The 18859-nt window shown below is 43.5% G+C and overlaps 1 long non-coding RNA gene across 1 annotated transcript in view; it reads right to left on the bottom strand.

Annotated features, from left to right (window-relative positions):
- Window positions 1-5794: 5794 nt before the first annotated feature.
- Window positions 5795-18859, bottom strand: part of LOC134345128 (uncharacterized) — a 149398-nt gene continuing 136333 nt past the window's right edge. The window contains exon 6 of the long non-coding RNA XR_010017610.1: window positions 5795-6234. This is a non-coding gene — a long non-coding RNA (uncharacterized LOC134345128). The remainder of the gene's footprint in view (window positions 6235-18859) is intronic.

The raw sequence follows: 18859 nt of genomic DNA, 5'->3' as shown, positions 1-18859 counted from the left end.
TGCTCCTCCAAACCAAGTGAGGCATCAGCATGGCAGTAGAGGTGGTCACAGACTGACATGTCAGAATGGGAATGGGAATGGAATTGAAGTTGGTGGCCACAGGGAGATCTCACTTTTTCTGGTGAGAAAGTAGGGAACCTTGGTTTTCAAGAGATATTGAGGCCCTGATAAGAAAAAAAGGACGTGCAAAGCAGGTATTGGCAGGAGGGAAAAATGTGATGGTTGATAAGAGAGGCAAGAAAACATTCAAGAAAGAAATCAAGAGTTGCTAAAAGGCAGCTTGAAGTTGCTCTAGCATAGGGGTCGCCAACCCATCGCAATCGACTGGTTGAACTTTGAGACTTTCCCAGTAGATCCCGAAAAAAATCAAAAATAAGTACACAAATACTGTTGTAATGTGAGCATTATAAAAATAAGTAATACTAATTAGGATAATGGTAATATAGCAATACTTTTGCTACAAAGCTGTTTGTAAAGGGAGATTGTTTCCGGGTTGTGGGGGTTTCAGTTCCGTTCTTTCTGCCCAGTGCGCATATGTGTAGTTACCCCACCATGAACTGCGTTTTCAGTGTAGCTTGTGCTGCATCAAAGTGACCAATTAAATTAGGTACACAGTGGTCCCCAACCATCGGGCTGCGAAGAATGCAATGGTACAATGGTAGTCGGAATGCACCCAACACATTTTTAAGAAAAAAGCCAAAATAAACAAGCTAATTAATTAGGTGCCACCCGGCACGTAAATGTCGGCCCAGATCAGAGGCGATTGTGGATTGTTTGTTTATTTCAGCTTTTTTTCTTAAAGATGTGCTGGGTGCATTCCGGCCACCGCTGTACTGCTGCATTCTTCGCGACCCGGAGGTTGGGGACCATTGGGTAAGAGTACAGACTGTCACAAACATCAATATACAGCAATCGCTTGTGATATCCTGATAGCATGGCGGAGGCTCCACGAAAGAAGGCGAAACGTACAAATTCCATCCAGAATGGGAACAGGAATTTCTATTTACCTTGGTGAAAGACAAGTGTGTATGTATGTTGTGCCACCAAATACAAGCACTGACTAAAAGAGGGAATCTGGAGCAGCACCTCAACACCAACCACCAGGAATTTAAAGACACCTACCCCCCAAAGAGCGCAATTCGTGCCAGGAAAGTTGAGGAGCTGAAATCAGGGTTGAAGGCCCTGCAATCGTTTTTCACAAAACATGCTGCTCAATACAAGGCTGCTATTGAAGCATCATTTCGTGTAAGTCACCTTTTGGCTGAACACAAGAAGCCTTTTACAGATGGCGATTTATTCAAGGAAGCAATGGCCATTACCGCAGAGAGTTTTTAATGACTTCAAAAACAAAAATGACATCAGAACCGCAATACATAATATACCACTTGGCCCTGCAACAGTGACAAGGAGGGTAGAGTCACTGTTAGAGGACGTGGATATTTTGCACTACAATTCGACGAATCCCTGGATGTAATGCAGACAGCTCAGCTTGTTGTATCTGTCAGAATGGCTTTCAAGGATTTTACAACAAAGGAGGACTTCCTCACTCTTTTGCAATTAAAGGAGAGAACACGAGGTGAGGATACTTACAATGAGTTTAAAAAATGTCCTTGAAAATGACAACCCCACTCATAAACTGGTGGCAATTACTACTGATGGGGCCCTAGCAATGTGCAGTGTGGATGCTGGTTTTATAACAATAAAAGTCAGTGCCTACTTCGGGTCAACTTATCCATGTGAAATTGCATTTTCACAGATGAAAAATTATTAACTCCAAGTACAGGAGCTGTCTTACTGATAGACACCTCACAGACTGTCTCAGACTGGCTGGCTGTAGTTATGAGCCATGTTTCAGGGAACTAGCAATAAGTATTCAGCCCCAGTCATCACACTGAGTGCAACAGTCAATTTTTATTCATTTATTATCCATGTTGAAATAAAATTAAATAATGAAACTTGGAATTAAAGGTGTGAAGTATTGTAATATTCTTAAAGAAAGATATGCTAGTTAGTGTTTTCTTGTTTGAATTAATTTAAAAGTTTGACAAAGGTATTTTGTGTAATTCAAATACAATTAACCCAAACAGAAGTCCTCAAATTGGCAGTACAATCTGAGCTGTTTTTTTCTCTAAATGATATGGTAGGTAGATCTTGCCTTTCACTAAAGGCAGGGGATCTTGAGCTTAAAAAGGTTGGTGACCACTACTCTAGCAGAAAAGGTGAAGGAGAATCCTTAGGGATTCTACAAATATGTTAAGATCAAAAGGATTGCAAGGGATAATTCATGTTTGGAGCCAAAACACATGGGGAAATCTTAATTTTATTTTGCATCTGTATTTACCCAGGAGATGGATACAGAATTTACAAATATGAGGCAAAGTGGCATCGACTTCATGGTCCTTGTACAGATTAGAGGAAATGTTTGCAATCCTGAGACAAATCAGGGTGGATAAATCCCCAGGGCCTGACAAGGTGTCCTCTCCAACTCTACGGGAGGCAAATGCAGAAATTGCGAGGCCTTGAGCAGAGATATTTAGATCACCCTTTGTCATGGTCCAGTCCGTGGACTCAGGACTCCGGGTCTTCTAGCTGTCCCTCATTTGGGTGAGTTAATAATAGGCACCTGATTCCCATCTTGGAGCCTGGAATATAAGTAGCCTTGGGGTTGAGTGTGGGCTGCTGGTTTGTCTTGTCAGTCCCCTTGGTGCAACCTGCTGATAGAAGGCTAGTGAAACCATTTGTGATCTCTAGGCCTGGTTGGAGGACCACTGCTTCATGGAGCCTTGTTGCCATTTGTTGGAGTAGTCTTTGTGGAATGGATTTGGCTGTTTCCTGGGCCACCTGAGTGACTGCCAGCCACTCTGAGCTAGGTAGGGATCTGGCTGTTTCTATAGCCAGCTGAGGTTGCTGGCTGAACTGAGACTTGGAGCTACCCTGTGGCAGAGATGGAACTGTCTGTTCTTTGGTGTTTGTCTCTTCTTGTCCTTGCCCCTGTGGAGTAAGTCAGGCTGTTTTGCTGTTGCTCTGCAGGGGGATCTGTCTTGTCTTGTCCTTGCCTCTGTTGGGTAAGTCTGGCCGTTCTGCTGTTACCTGACAGAGAGACCAGTCCCACCTTGGTGTGGAGATGAAGTTGAGTCCCGACTTGTCTTAGGACAAGTCCTGGCTCTGTGTCTATGTTCTGTCCTGTCTCATGTTAATGTCATGTTAAAGATGAGTCCTGGCTTGTTGAAGGACAAGTCCTTGCTCTATGTTGATGTTTGGTTCCCAGTCTGTCTGAGCCCCAAGAACCCAAGCCTCGACGACCCCGCAGCCGAGCCCCAAGAACCCAAGCCTCGATGACCCCGCAGCCGAGCCCCAAGAACCCAAGCCTCGACGACCCCGCAGCCGAGCCCCAAGAACCCAAGCCTCGACGACCCCGCAGCCGAGCCCCAAGAACCCAAGCCTCGACGACCCCGCAGCCGAGCCCCAAGAACCCAAGCCTCGACGACCCCGCAGCCGAGCCCCAAGAACCCAAGCCTCGACGACCCCAAGCCAAGCTCAAGACCGTAGACCCCAACCTGCAGCCATGCAATGTTCTTGCCTGGTTCTGGGGTCTGAACCCAAGGTAAGACCCAGGTCCTGGATCCTTGTCTAGTCTCGGGCTCGGAGTTGAAGCCTTGCCTCCTAGTCCTGGTCCCGCTTTCCCGAGCCCAAGTCTGTGTTCATGTCCCTACTCTAGTCAAGTCCTGTTCCTTGTTCTTCGGTGTCTGTGTGTCGCATTTGGGTCTGTTCCCAGCACCCCTCTGTGACACCCTTAGCGACAGGAGAGGTATCAGAGGATTGGAGGACAACCAATGCTGTTCTGTTCTTTAGAAATGCTTCAAACATAAACCAGGAAATAAGAGGCTTGAGAGTCTGACATCAGTTGTGGGAAAGTTATTGGAAGGTATTCCAAGGGACTCTATATAGAAGTATTTGGATAGACATGGACTGATTAAAGATAGTCAGCATACTTCACAGGATGTACATTACGTCTAACGAATCTTAAAGTGTTTTTCCCCAAGTATGTTACCTGGAAAGTGGATAAAGGCAAGGCAATGAATGTTATCTATATGGACTTTAGTAAAGCATTTGACGAGATCCCACATAGGAGGCTTGTCAAGCAGGTTCAGTCGCTAGGCATTCAGGATGAGGTAATAAATTGGACCAGATATTGGATTTGTGGGAGAAGCTAGAGAGTGGTAATAGATGGCTGCCTGTCTGACTGGAGGCCTGTGATTAGTTGTGTGCCACAGAGATCAATGCTGTGTCCTTTGGTGTTGTCATCTATATCAATGATCTGGATGATGATGTGGTTAACTAGACCAAATTTTTGGATGACACCAGGATTGAGGGTGTAGTGGACAGTGAGGAAGACTATCATGGCTTGCAGAGGGATCTGCATCAGCTGGGAAAATGGGCTGAAAAATGGCAGATGGAATTTAATGTAGACAAGTGCAAGGTGTTTCATTTTGGTATAACCAACCAAGTAGGTCTTACACAGTGGGGCACTGAGGGATGTGGAAGACCAAAGCAATCTGGGAATGCAGGTCTATAATTTGATGAAAGAGGTATCACATGCAGATGGGTTTGTAAGGAAAGCTTTTGGCAGATTGGCCTTCATAAATCAATGTATTGAATACATGAGATGGGATGTTACGTTGAAGTTGTCTAAGATGTTGGAGAGGCCTAATTTGGACTATTGTCAGGAAAGATGTGAAGATGAAAACAGAAAAACTTCAAGGGTGTTGCCAGGTCCAGAGGACCTGAGTTATAAGGAAAGATCGATTAAAAGTTAGGACTTTACTCCATAGGACGTAAAAGACCGAGAGGAGATTTGACACAGGTATACAAAGTTTATGCAGGGTATGAGTATAAATGCAAGCAGGTATTTTCTATTGAGGTTGGGTAGAACTACAAACAAAGGACGTGGGTTAAGGGTTAAAGGTGAAAAATTTAAGGGTACGGGAGGAAAAACTTTCTCGCCTAGAGCTGCGAGTGTGGAATGAGCTGCCAGCACAAGTGGTGCGTGCAAGCTCAATTTCAATACTTCAGAACGGTTTGGATGGGTACATGGATGGTAGTGATACGGCAGCAATGATCCTGGTGCAGGTCGATGGGAGTAGACAGTTTAAATGGTTTCGGAATTGTCTAGATGTGGTGAAGGGACTGTTTATGTGCTGCACTTTGCTGTGATTCTATGAATGGAAAGAAAGGGGGCAGAAACCAAAATAAGAAGGTGGGGGAAAGGGGATGGAGTAGAATTTGACAGATTGGGAAACAAAATGAAGTGTGACAGTGCGGTACAGGCAAACAATGAGGTGCAACGCCATAAAGATCTGGTTTTTGATGTTCAGAGTCCATGTCATTGACTAGGGAACTGTTCAATAATCTTAATACCGTGGAGGAGAAGCTGCACTCCATCCTAGAGGTGCCCACTTTCAGGCAGCTACATCTTCTGCCCGATGGTGGGGGGGGGAGGGAATGTACAGAGTGGGTGGGGAGGGAGGGGGTCTTAGACAATGATGGCTGCTTCATGTGATTATGATGGAGGGACCAGAAGGCTAGAGCTATGAGATTGTATAGTCCAGAACACAGAGCTGAGAGGTGACCTTAGAAAGGTTTATAAAATTCTGAGGGGCATGGATAAGTGAACACTCACCATCTTTCTCCCCCCAGTGTAGGAGAATTGTCATGATACACTCACGAAGGACTTGACCTAGGTGCAGAGGAATGGCAGGAATGCCAGGAAGAGATGGAAACTAAAGGTTTAACATCAATATCAGAGTTTTGAAGGAGCAACTAAGGAACACCACAAGAATTTATCCCCTCTAACACAATGACCCAGGAAGGCACTGAGTGACAGTCCTCTTTAAATCATAGAATGCAGGAAACGTGTGCCAGCCAGAATTAACTTGGCAAAATTAAACCAGAAACACAAGGACTTAACAATTCTAGTAAAGATATTGATTTGTAAATACAGGTGCTCAAAACCTTAGAAGTTCAATGCTCTATGGCAAACCATAGGGTTGATGACAGTACCTACCCAAGCACCTGACAGCCCAGAGAGCTCACGAGGCAGGTCAGAAAAACACAAGGCAGTCTTGGGCTTGAGGAAGTACTGGAAAAATCAGGAACAGCTCTGATGATCCCAAGGCAGACTGCTTGGGACAGGGCTGGCAAATCAAGAACAGGTCCAGAGCTGCCAAGATAGATCTGAAAAACAAACAAACATAAGGCAGAACTCTTAGGGCAGGACTGAGTGTTCTACCCCCTGAACTCTCAAGGCAGCTCTGAAAAACGCAAGGCAGATCTGGAGTTTGAACTCTCAGGACAGTTCTGAAAAAACAAAAAGCACAAAGCACAATTGGAGCTCAAGGCAGCACTAGGAAATCTGGAACAGGTCTGATGAGCCTCAGCCAGGTCTGGGGGGGGAAAAAAAAATACCTGGTAGATTTCTTGGGGGTAGGGCTGGAAAAATCCAGAAAGGATTATATAGCTCAGAAACCTTGAATTAGACTTGGAAACATAGCATTTCATTTTAAAACAAAATATAAATTGGAGCCGTAGCATATAATTTGGAAACAGCACACAACTCAGAAAGGTAGCTTATAACTCAGAAACATTGCATTTCATTTGGAAGCATAGCAAGATCACATAGCTCAAACACATCGTATTTCACTTGAGAACATAGCATATAACTCAGGTGAAAAAAAAGCATAATATGTGAAACCTTACACACCTTGATGACCCAGAGATCCTCAGAAAAATCTTAAACACAGACTGGAGAAGCTCAGAATCTCCACTGGGGCCATAGGTTAGTGGGGTAAATCTGTCATGGTGCACTCATGAATGACTGGACTCGGGTGTGGAGGAATGGCAGGATCCCCAGGAACAGACAGAAGGAAGAGGTCAAACATCAGAGTTTGAGCCTCAGAGGAGCAACTTATCAACACCACAAGAATTCATCCTCTGACACAATGACACCACTGAGTCACTACTACTTCTTCTTTGTTTTATGGCGGTTGGCAACCAGTTTTCAGTGCTTTACCGCCACATGCTAGACTTGTGGTGTTCCAACCAAATATGTCCTGGATTTCTCTACTTTAGACAATCTAGTTCAGCCTGCAGTTCTGTTAGCATCATTCTGTAGTTGCAATTCCTCGTGAATGCTTAACACGCTCATTAGATAATACTTCAAACTGCTATTCTTCCTAATTTTGTCACATGCTTTCGTGTAGTTGCATTACCTCAATTACATCGATTTCATCTACATCACTTGTAAGACTAAAATCGTCTTGTTAAAGGATAGTAATTATTGCACGTTATACTTTTAAAATTGCTGTTTTTCCAAGTCTGTCTGCTTTTTCAGGTTTTCCTTTTCTTGGATCGTAGCCTGCAGTTGTTTACTGAGACCTCAGTTCTTCATTTGCTTCCATGTTTTCATTTTATAATCTGAATGTAGGTAATTCACTTTGCAACAAATTCCTTTTCCTTTTGTATCCTTGTAATAATTTCCTCCATTTTCCAATCTGTCCAACACACCGTTGTTCTTGTCGGGTACTTCTATTTGTTGTTGGAGTTCTGCACATTTACCCTGGGCTTCAACCATAAAATCTGAGGATTTCTCTTAAGTTCTGAAACATTTCTTAAATTCTTGACCATTTGCGATAAATATACCGCCATTAAGATTCCATCTCCCCTGCCTGTGAACTGTTGGATCCTCCATTCAGCGTTTCTTTGACTTCTTCCCACCTAATCTCTTTAATACCAAGATACTTTTCTGCAGACTTGACTATAATTTTAATTTTCTTAGTCCTTTTGCTTGTTTGCACTGAACAATTAATTGCATCCACCATAAAAAGCACAAAATCCTTTTTACTTATTTATAGTGTATCCTTATTTTTCATATTACAGCTCTCACAATTCACCAGTTTATTATTCCCTGTATTTGTTTGCTTGACAGCCTTTTTTTTTAATCAAATTCTTTCACTGCCTCTGCATAACTGATTCCTTAAGTTTCTTTTACATATTGTATCTCAGCCACCTTCTTGCTATAAATGCATCCTCGATAAGCTGCGCTGTGTTCCTCGCCACAACTGCAACATTTCAGCCTAGCTCCCGTTTCACATTTCCCATATTCATGTTCTCCAGCACATCTCCCACATCTTTGTTTTCCACTGCAGACCGCCACAATGTGCCTGAATTTCTGACATTTATGGCATCTTAAAGGCAGTGGTATATATATTCTAACCGCATAACACATATACCCTAAGTAAACATTAGTCTGCAATTGCTCTTCATCAAGGTTAATCATTACCGATAAACTATCACAGTTTTTCCTGTTTCTTGTATCTTTCAAACATTTGGCCTCAATAATTTTTGCTCCTTTTATGTTCTGTTTAATCTCATCCATAGTAACTTTTGTTGGTATCCGCAAAATAACTCTAGTCCACTTTCTACTGTTGGGTATTGAACATTGTACTTCTTTACTGTCTATTTTACATAATCTTATCACTTTGCCTTGCTGAGCGCTAATAGCGATCCATTTCGTAAGATCTTTCCTCCTTTAATCTCGCCTATAATTTTGTTGAGAATCTCCATCAAACGAACCGGGGTTCCAATCACCAAAAGACACCCCGTCTTCACTTAGTTTTATAATTGCTTTAATCTCATCTTCTTTCCATTGTTTTACTGTCCTGTTTTGATCATCCGCTGATTCCTCAGAGTTTGATATCCTGTACCTCTGCTTTCTTTTCTTCCTCTTTCCATTCCTCTTTCCCACCGACCTCCATCTCTAGTTCACTTCCACTCTGGCCAAAAACTTCTTTCAACAACTTGGCTCTTTCCTTGATGTTCTCTCTCTCTCTGCCATTTTCCAGTCACAACTCAACTCCTCTCGATCCGCTATCAACTGACCCAACTCCCTTCTTCCAGCAGCCCCACTAAGGCACTGTCTGTCTGTATCTTGTTTTACGGAGGTTGGCATCCAGCTTAATGGTGCATTACCGCCACCCTCTGCTCCAGAATGTGCACTAGACATACATCTCACACACACACATTCCACACATATTCCACACCCTCCCATCTTTGACCATCCTAGTATCCTATTCCTGTTTATTCATCACATTCTATAAAAAACCCCTGTACCCCTTAAAGACGCAAAAAATACCCGGACTTGTGCTCTCTCACCCATGCCCAGCAACCCTTTTAATGTGAATTCCTGCATCCCCAACTCCCTTAATTTATTTCTCATCATCTCTCTCTCTATCCCATACTTCCTGCAGCTCAGAACTACATGTTCTACTGACTCCTCTCCCTGACATTCCTCACACAATCCTGTCTGGTGTCTCCCTATCATTTTCAATGTTTTGTTTAATGCACAGTGCCCCAGCCTTAACCTAGTCCACACAGTCTCCTCTCTTCTGTTTCCATTACCTACCCTAGTAACTGCAACACACTTTTGTATTTGATGCCTCCCTTTCCCCTCCGTCTCATCTTTCTTGCCACATTCAGTTGACTTTTTCCCCAGATTACACACTTAACCTCTGCTTTACTGATACTAATGTGCATTTCCACATTTTCTTTCTTTAATACCCTCTTTGCCAACTCATCCACCCTCTCATTCCCCTTCACCCCTACATGTGCTGGAACCCATAGAAATTTTACCTGACCTCCCTGATTTGCAATCCTTGTAACTAACTGAAGGACTTCATAAAGTACATCTTGCCGACTGTTTGTGTGAAAAGACCTTAAACTTGCTAGAACGGAGGATGAATCTGAACATATCAATGCTTTGACTTGTCTGGCTTTCTGCACCCATTGCAACGCAACCAACACTGCCAGCATCTCCACTGTAAACACTCCTAACTTATTAGATGTTCTTCTGCTGATTCCAATTTCTTTTGCTGGTATGACCACCCCAAACCCTGTCACTCCTGTTTTCAGGTTCCTTCGCACCAGCCGTATAAATGCAAGTATAATCACTATACTTTTCTATCACATGACAGTTAAATGCATTTACCAAATCTGTTTTATATCTTTCTTTCCTTTTTACCTCTAACAAATGCCAGTCTATGTCAGGCCATACAAGCTTCCATGGAGCTACAACCTGATAAACTACTGAAGGACTTATCCTCAGATCCAATACTCCACATTCTTTTGCGATATCATTCCCTACCCGACTAAAGGTATCCCTCTGAAACCTCCCATTTTCCCAGCACTCCTGCAACACTCCTTTAGTAGGGTGAGAATCATTGTGCCCCTGCAAGTTAACCCAGTAGTTTGCCATCAGTTGCATCCTTCTTAGTTCCAAAGGCATTATTCCCATTTCTACCTGTAGGGCTGACACTGGTGATGTTTTAAAAGCCCCACTGCACACTCTCAAGGCCTGAGCCTGAATCACATCCAGTTTCCTTATAAGAGACCTAGCTGCTGATCCATATACTATATTTCCATAATCCAATACAGATCTTACTAAAGCCACATACATTCTCTTCAAAGCTGAACAACTTGCTCCCCATTCCCTACCAGTCAAACATCTCATCACATTTATTACTTTTTTACATTTCTCCTCAACTTCCCTGATATGGTCTGCCCATGTTAATCGTGAATCAAATATAACTCCCAGAAATTTAAATGATGCAACCCTTTCTAATTCAACCCCATACATCCTTAACTTCTTCCCTACCTCAACCCTTTTCCTGGTAAAAAATACAGATTGAGTTTTGTCTACTGAAAATCTACATCCCCAATCATAACCCCACTCCACCACTTCATCAATTGCTTCTTGTAGTTTCCTGATTATATAGTCCATGTTCCTGCCTTTTTTCCACAAGGCCCCATCATCCGCAAACAGTGACCTACCTATATCCACTGGTACCTTTGTGAAGACATCATGGATCATAATCATGAAAGTAATGGGCTAATCACACTACCTTGAGGTGTGCCATTTTCCACTATGTACTGTTTTGATCCAATCCAAACTTGAATTTTTCTACCAAACAAAAAATCTTTAATCCAATTAAAAACTCTCCCACCAACCCCCATCTTGTGCAGTTTAATTAATAATCCTTCCTTCCACATCATATCATAGGCTTTTTCAATGTCAAAGAACACTGCCACTACTGACTCTCTATTTGCCTGGGCCTTCCTTATTTCAGTCTCTAACATAATCACTGAGTCCATGGAATTCCTTCCCTTTCTAAAACCACTCTGATAACTTGCCAGCATTCCCCTTTTCTCAAGCTCATATGATAACCTTTGTTATCATCCTTTCCATTATCTTACATATACTTGATGTTAATGCAATTGGTCTGTAGCTAATGGGTTTTGACAGATCCTTGCCAGGCTTCCTTATTGGAATTACTACTGCTTCTTTCCATGCACTTGGTAATCTTCCCTCCTCCCACACTCTGTTATAAAAATGCAGCAACTGCAAGAGTGCTCCTTCTCCTAGATTTTTTAGCATCACAGAGCACATCAGATCTTTCCCTGGGGAGGTTGGTCTCGATCTCTTTATTGCTCTCACCATTTCTGCTAATGTAAATGGATGATCAATTATATCATCTGTTCCTTCCCTCCTGCTTAACACACCTGGGTGTTGGCTCATTATTCTTTCCCTTCTTCTCACTTCTTCAGACAAATTTTCTGAACTGTATATCAGTACAAATGACTTGGCCATGACCTCAGCCTTATCCCTACTGGAGACTGCAGTTTCCTCCTCAGATATCATTACTGGATATTCCCATTCCCTTCTATCTCCTCCCATCCTCTTAATCATTCCCCATCTCTCTCCTACAGGTGTTGTTCTTCCTACCTTCTCGCAAAAACTCCTCCAACTTGCCCTTTTAGCTTGACATATAGTTCTTCTCACCACTGCCTGTGCTTTCTTATATTGAACCAAATGCTGCATATTATGGGTTCTTTTAACTAGCCCGAATGCTCTATTTCTGTTTTTTACAGCCTGACAACATTCCTCTGTCCACCATGGTACCAGTTTTCTATTCATCCTATTTTTACTCCTAGGTATAGATCCTTCTGCTGCCATGATAATTGCTGAAGTCACCTGACTGTTTAATTCATCTACATTTCCAGAAATATCAATCTTTGTCAACCCTTCTTCACTCAACTTCTGGAACTTACCCCAATCAGCTTTTTCAAACACCCACTTTGGGGTTCCGCCACCTGGTCTTCAACTCTTTCACCCATTGAACACAAAACTGGGTAGTGATCACTGCCTACTGTTGAAGCAGTCCAAACTCCCCAGTTACTAACTCCAGCCAAGATATTACGTTAGTGTCTAATACCTAACACTGACTCAGTTCCTGTTATGTCTATCCTTGTGCCTCTACCATCATTCATACACACCAAATCCCTTTCTTCCATCAAATCTTCAATTACCCTTCCATTTGGATCTGTAATCTGATCCCCCCCATATTGTGCTATGAGCATTGAAATCTGCACACCACACTACTTTATGTCTGTTTTGTCCTTGTATCTTTAATAGGCTGTCCAAATCCAACCTTTTACATGGATTGTAGTAGTTAATTATAACCACTCCCTCCCCTCTCTTCCCCACTTCCACCACTATGTATTCCTGATCATCTCCTTTTTCCAGTACCCTATGTGGTATACCTTGCTTGATTAACATAGCACAACCCCCTCCTCCCCCTAGATTTCTATCTTTCCTTATCATTGTATACCCATATACCACAAAGTCTAAAGTTGGTTTTAACCAAGTTTCCTGAATACACACTACATCCAGTTTTTCAACCATTTCTTTAATAAAGTGCTTGAATTCCTGGCTATTGGCCAGTAAGCTCCTTGCATTCCATTGTAAAAGAATCACCATAATTAGTATTAACCAACACATGACACTTCCTGGCTTGACTGATTACTGAGGTTCTCCCTCACTTCCTCTCATGTCAGTCCTACTAACCTTAAATGGTTTACTGCTGCTTTTACCACCAGCTGAATTTTGTCACTTTTTGACTTTATCTCAGCCGTACTATTAATCACTCCTGCAATGAATGTTACTGGAGCCCTTTTATCTACATAAATCCTGTCATTTGTTCTTTGTTGCATCTCTCGTATCCCTATTGCTCCCTGTTCATTAGGAGCATTATTCCGTTCTCTTGACATTCTTACAGCTTCTGCATAAGTGATCTTTCTTTTCACTCTTATTTCTTGAATTTTAATCTCCCGTCTCACAACCTCACACCCACTATATGCAACATTATGAGCTCCTCCACAATTGCAGCATTTTGGTTGAACTCCTTTTCCACACTTTCCATATTCATGATCACCCCCACATCTAGCACATCTCCTCTGCCTTTTACAGTTTTTAGCCACGTGTCCAAACCTTTGACAATTATAGCACCTCAGTGGTTTTAGCACATACACCCTTACTGGGTAACTCATGAAACCTAGGAACACCTTCCTTCGCACTCTTTCTTCTTCAAATTCAATCAATACAGATTCACTTTCCTTTTTCACTCCCTCCTTTGTTGTTTTCAGTCTTTGAACATTCATTCCTTTGATATTCCTCTTTATCTCCTCCATATTTATACTCATTGGTATCCCCATGATCACTCCTTTACAACCACTATTTTGTGCTCCCAGTGTATTCCACCTTGCATTTTCCTATCTCTTTTAGCTTGAGTGCTTTCTCAAGTTGTTCCTCATTCGCACATCTTACCAATAAGTTGCCATCATTAAGGACTCTTGCAAATACTATTTCCCCTATCTTATTTGTCAGAGTTGTTGTTAGCACAAACAGGTTAATTTTCTTCATATGTCCGAGCCTTCTCATTACACCTAATTATGACAACACCTCCTCTCTGAGCTTGTTCATTTTCCTCACTTTCAGAGCTTTCTCCACTATCATTTCTTATTCTTTTATTCCCTTTGTCTTGGTTTTTATTCATCCGACCCCTCACTACCTCCTCATTCCCTTTATTTCTCCCTTCACAATAATCCACCTCTCCCCAGCTGCCTACCTCTGGTCCCAAGTCTCTATCCCTCTCCTTCTCCACTTTCTTTCCCTCAACCCCACCTCTTATCTTGTCCACCATTACCAGACCCACACAACCCCCTCCCAACAATTTCCGTTCCTTCCCCACTCTCTTTCCCTCAACAGGTTCCAAACCACATTCACGCATCAAGCAAAACACAGCCAGCTTCCAGTCGAGCCAACTACCAACCTAGTTCCGTGTTTGCCACGATGCGGAACTTTTCTTCCGCCGTCTCCGAGCCTACTTCTTCGGCAAGGACTCTTCCACCCCCACCGGTGACCCCTTCTCCCGTCTTCAACCCTCCTCTTCTTCATGGACACCCCGCTCTGGTCTTTTGCCTGCTCTGGATCTCTTTATTGCTAACTGCCGAAGGGACATCAACCGTCTCGACTTCACCGCACCTTATCCCCATTCCAACCTCACTCCTTCGGAACGCTCTGCTCTCCACTCCCTCCGCACTAATCCTAACCTTATTATTAAACCCGCCGATAAGGGGGGTGCTGTTGTAGTCTGGCGTACTGACCTCTACCTTGCCGAGGCACAGCGACAACTCGCGGATACCCCCTCTTATTTACTCCTCGATCGTGACCCCACTAAGGAGCACCAGGCCATTGTCTCTCACACCATCACCGACTTTATCAGCTCAGGGGATCCCCATCCACTGCTACCAACCTTATAGTTCCCAAACCTCGCACTTCCCGTTTCTACCTCCTACCCAAGATCCACAAACCTGCCTGTCCTGGCCGACCTATTGTCTTAGCTTGCTCCTGCCCCACCGAACTCATTTCTGCATACCTCGACACTGTTTTATCACCCCTTGTTCAATCCCTTCCGACCTATGTTCGTGACACTTCTCACGCTCTTAAACTTTTCGATGATTTTAAGTTCCCTGGCCCCCACCGCTTTATTTTCACCATGGATGTCCAGTCCCTATATACTTCCGTCCCCCATCAGGAAGGTCTCAAAGCTCTACGCTTCTTTTTGGATTCCAGACCTAATCAGTTCCCCTCTACCACCATCTGCTCCGTCTAGCGGAATTAGTCCTCACTCTTAATAATTTCTCCTTTGGCTCCTCCCACTTCCTCCAAACTAAAGGTGTAGCTATGGGCACCTGTATGGGTCCTAGCTATGCCTGCCTTTTTGTTGGCTTTGTGGAACAACCTATGTTCCGTGCCTATTCTGGTATCTGTCCCCCACTTTCCCTTCGCTACATCGACGACTGCATTGGCGCTGCTTCCTGCACGCATGCAGAACTCGTTGACTTTATTAACTTTGCCTCCAACTTTCACCCTGCCCTCAAGTTTACCTGGTCCATTTCCGACACCTCCCTCCCCTTTTTAGATCTTTCTGTCTGTCTCTGGAGACAGCTTATCCACTGATGTCTACTATAAGCCTACTGACTCTCACAGCTATCTGGACTATTCCTCTTCTCACCCTGTCTCTTGCAAAAACGCCATCCCCTTCTCATAATTCCTCCGTCTCTGCCGCATCTGCTCTCAGGATAAGGCTTTTCATTCTAGGACGAGGGAGATATCTTCCTTTTTTAAAGAAAGGGGCTTCCCTTCCTCCACTATCAACTCTGCTCTTAAACACATCTACCCCATTTCACGTACATCTGCTCACTCCATCCTCCCACCACCCCACTAGGAATAGGGTTCCCCTGGTCCTCACCTACCACCCCACCAGCCTCCGGGTCCAACATATTATTCTCCGTAACTTCCGCCACCTCCAACAGGATCCCACCACTAAGCACATCTTTCCCTCCCCCCCCCTCTCTCTGCATTCCACAGGGATCACTCCCTACACAACTCCCTTGTCCATTCGTCCCCCCCCATCCCTCCCCACTGATCTCCCTCCTGGCACTTATCCATGTAAGCGGAACAAGTGCTACACATGCCCTTACACTTCCTCCCTTACCACCATTCAGGGCCCCAAACAGTCCTTCCAGGGGAGTCATCACTTCACCTGAGTCAACTGGGGTGATATACTGCATCTGGTGCTCCCGATGTGGCCTTTTATATATTGGCAAGACCCTACGCAGACTGGGAGACCGCTTTGCTGATCATCTACGCTCTGTCCGCCAGAGAAAGCAGGATCTCTCAGTGGCCACACATTTTAATTCCACATCCCATTCTGACATGTCTATCCACGGCCTCCTCTACTGTAATGATGAAGCCACACTCAGGTTGGAGGAACAACACCTTGTATTCCATCTGGGTAGCCTCCAACCTGATGGCATGAACATCAACTTCTCTAACTTCCACTAAGGCCCCACCTCCCCCTCATACCCCATCTGTTACTCATTTTTATGCACACATTCTTTCTCTCACTCTCCTTTTTCTCCCTCTGTCCCTCTGAATATACCTCTTGCCCATCCTCTGGGTCACCCCCCCCCTTGTCTTTCTTCCCAGACCTCCTGTCCCATGATCCTCTCATATCCCCTTTTGCCTATCACCTGTCCAGCTCTCAGCTCTATCCCTCCCCCTCCAACTTTCAAATCCCTTACTCACTCTTCCTTCAGTTAGTCCTGACTAAGGGTCTCAGACTGAAACATCAACTGCACCTCTTCCTACAGATGCTGCTTGGCCTGCTGCATTAACCAGCAACTTTGATGTATGTTGCTTGAATTTCGAGCATCTGCAGAATTCCTGTTGTTTACCAACCTATCCTATGCCCCACTGAGGCACTGAATGAGAGACCTCTTTAAATAATCATAGATTGTGGAACCATGTGCCACCCAGAATTAACTTGACAAGATTCAACTGAAAACACAAGGGCTTAACAACTCTAGTCAAGATACTGATTAGTAAATACAGCTGCTCAAAAACCCTAGAAGCTCAACACTCAATGGCAAGTCACAGGGCTCATGAAAAGCGTTTAACACTAGAAGTCATTGGAGAGTGGATAGGGGTAACTCTTCCCACAATGGGTGGTGGAGAAATCTGCCACTGGAAGTATGGTGGGTAAGTACAATTACTTTTAAGAGACAGTTGGACTGGTTCGTGGATAGGAAGATTTTAGGGGATGTAAGTCAAATACAGAGAAGTGGGACAGTTGATGTAGGCAACTTGAATGGAGTTCAGCTTATGAACAGAAAGGCTTACAAAATATAATGGATAGAGCCCAGTCTACCACAGGAAAAATCCTCCCCAATATTGAGCACACCTGCAAGTAGGACTGCCACAATAAAACAGCATCCATCGTCATTGGGAAGGAGATACAAGAGCCTTAGGTTCCATGTCACTAGCTTCAGGAATAGTTATTACTTTCAACCATCAGGTTCCTGAACCAGCATGGATAACTTCACACACCTCAAGACAAAAATCATTCCATAACCTATGGACTCAATTTCAAGCAATCTACAATTCATGTTCCCTATGTTATCCATTACTTATTTATTATTATTATAAATAGGTTGTGTGCTTCCCCCAGCACAATCCTCACACTATTATTTGCTGACATGAACAGGCTACCAGGCCACCCGTGTGCAAATAATGTCAATTGGATCTGAGTGATTCTCTGGCTTGAATTTTGAGATTTGAAATTGCACAGATGAATAGCTCTTCAAACCAGAGGATAAAAATAATTTTTATTTAACTCAATTAATTCTATGATAGAGGACAACAGAAGAAACATCTGTGGAGTGAGAGATTATTTAGTGTCCTTTCGAAGGTAGGATGTGTTCTGATGTAATCTGATTAGAGCCTCCAGTAAGTATGTTTTGAAGCCAGCTTTTAATTCCACAGGTAAATTGTTATGACTTTTATTTGTGCTGTGTTTCTGTTCATTACCAGTGGTGCTTTTATGGAAAAAAAAAGTAGTAGTGTGATCACTCGAATTGAGTATGATGTTCTCCCATGGGGTTAATGGAGAATGCCTATGCATGACTTTGTTTAACGTGGGGAGGTTGATATACGGTCAGCCACCACACGATCCTTGACAGATTTGGATCAGGGACCAATGACATGCAGTGCAAGATGAATGGACACCTTCACTGTGTGGACTTCCTCCACGTTCACTGTTATTGCTGTGGCCTTCACCATCTTCCCCCAGCTCCACCATGGATGACTTGGCATGAAAGAAAATGACTCCAAACTGAACATAAGACATTTTTATTCCAACTGCTTTGAACACTCCATACAGTTCTGTTTACGTGGGTGGGCGAAGATAATACGTTAAGTCCATAAGACATAGGTTCAGAATTAGGCGTTTAACCCATTGAGCCTGTACTGCCATTTGATGAGCACATCAACATAGAGCGCTGTCACAGGAAAGCTGTATCCATCATAAAGGACCCCCATCAACCAAGACACGCTCTCTTATTGCTACTGTCATCAAGAAGAAAGTACAGGAGCCTTCGGACCTACACCACCATGTTTAGGAACAGTTTTACCCCTCAACCAGCATGTTCTTGAATTGGAGAGGACAAACTTATTCAACTTTAGTCACCCCATCACTGAACTGACTGCACAACCTATGGATTCACTTTCAAGGACCCTTTCTCCCATGGTCCTGATATTTATTGTTTATTTAGGGTCATAGAGACATAGAAAAGTACAGCATAGAAAAAAGGCACTTTTGCCCATCTACTCAGTGCAAAGCCATGTAAACTGCCTACTCCTGCACTGGGACCATAACCCTCCATACCCCTACCATCTATGTACCTATCAAAGGGCTATTAAATGTTCCACGCTCTCACAACCTTCTGAGTGAAGAATTTCCCCCTCATGTTCCCTTAAACTCTTCATCTTTCACCCTTAACCCATGACTTCTGCCTGTTTATTAACATTTTTCATTTTTATTTTTATTTTTGTTTGCACACTTCT

Source organism: Mobula hypostoma, chromosome 4, assembly GCF_963921235.1.
Source record: "Mobula hypostoma chromosome 4, sMobHyp1.1, whole genome shotgun sequence".
Classification (NCBI taxonomy): Eukaryota; Metazoa; Chordata; class Chondrichthyes; order Myliobatiformes; family Myliobatidae; genus Mobula; species Mobula hypostoma.
This window is presented reverse-complemented; position numbering and strand designations above follow the sequence as displayed.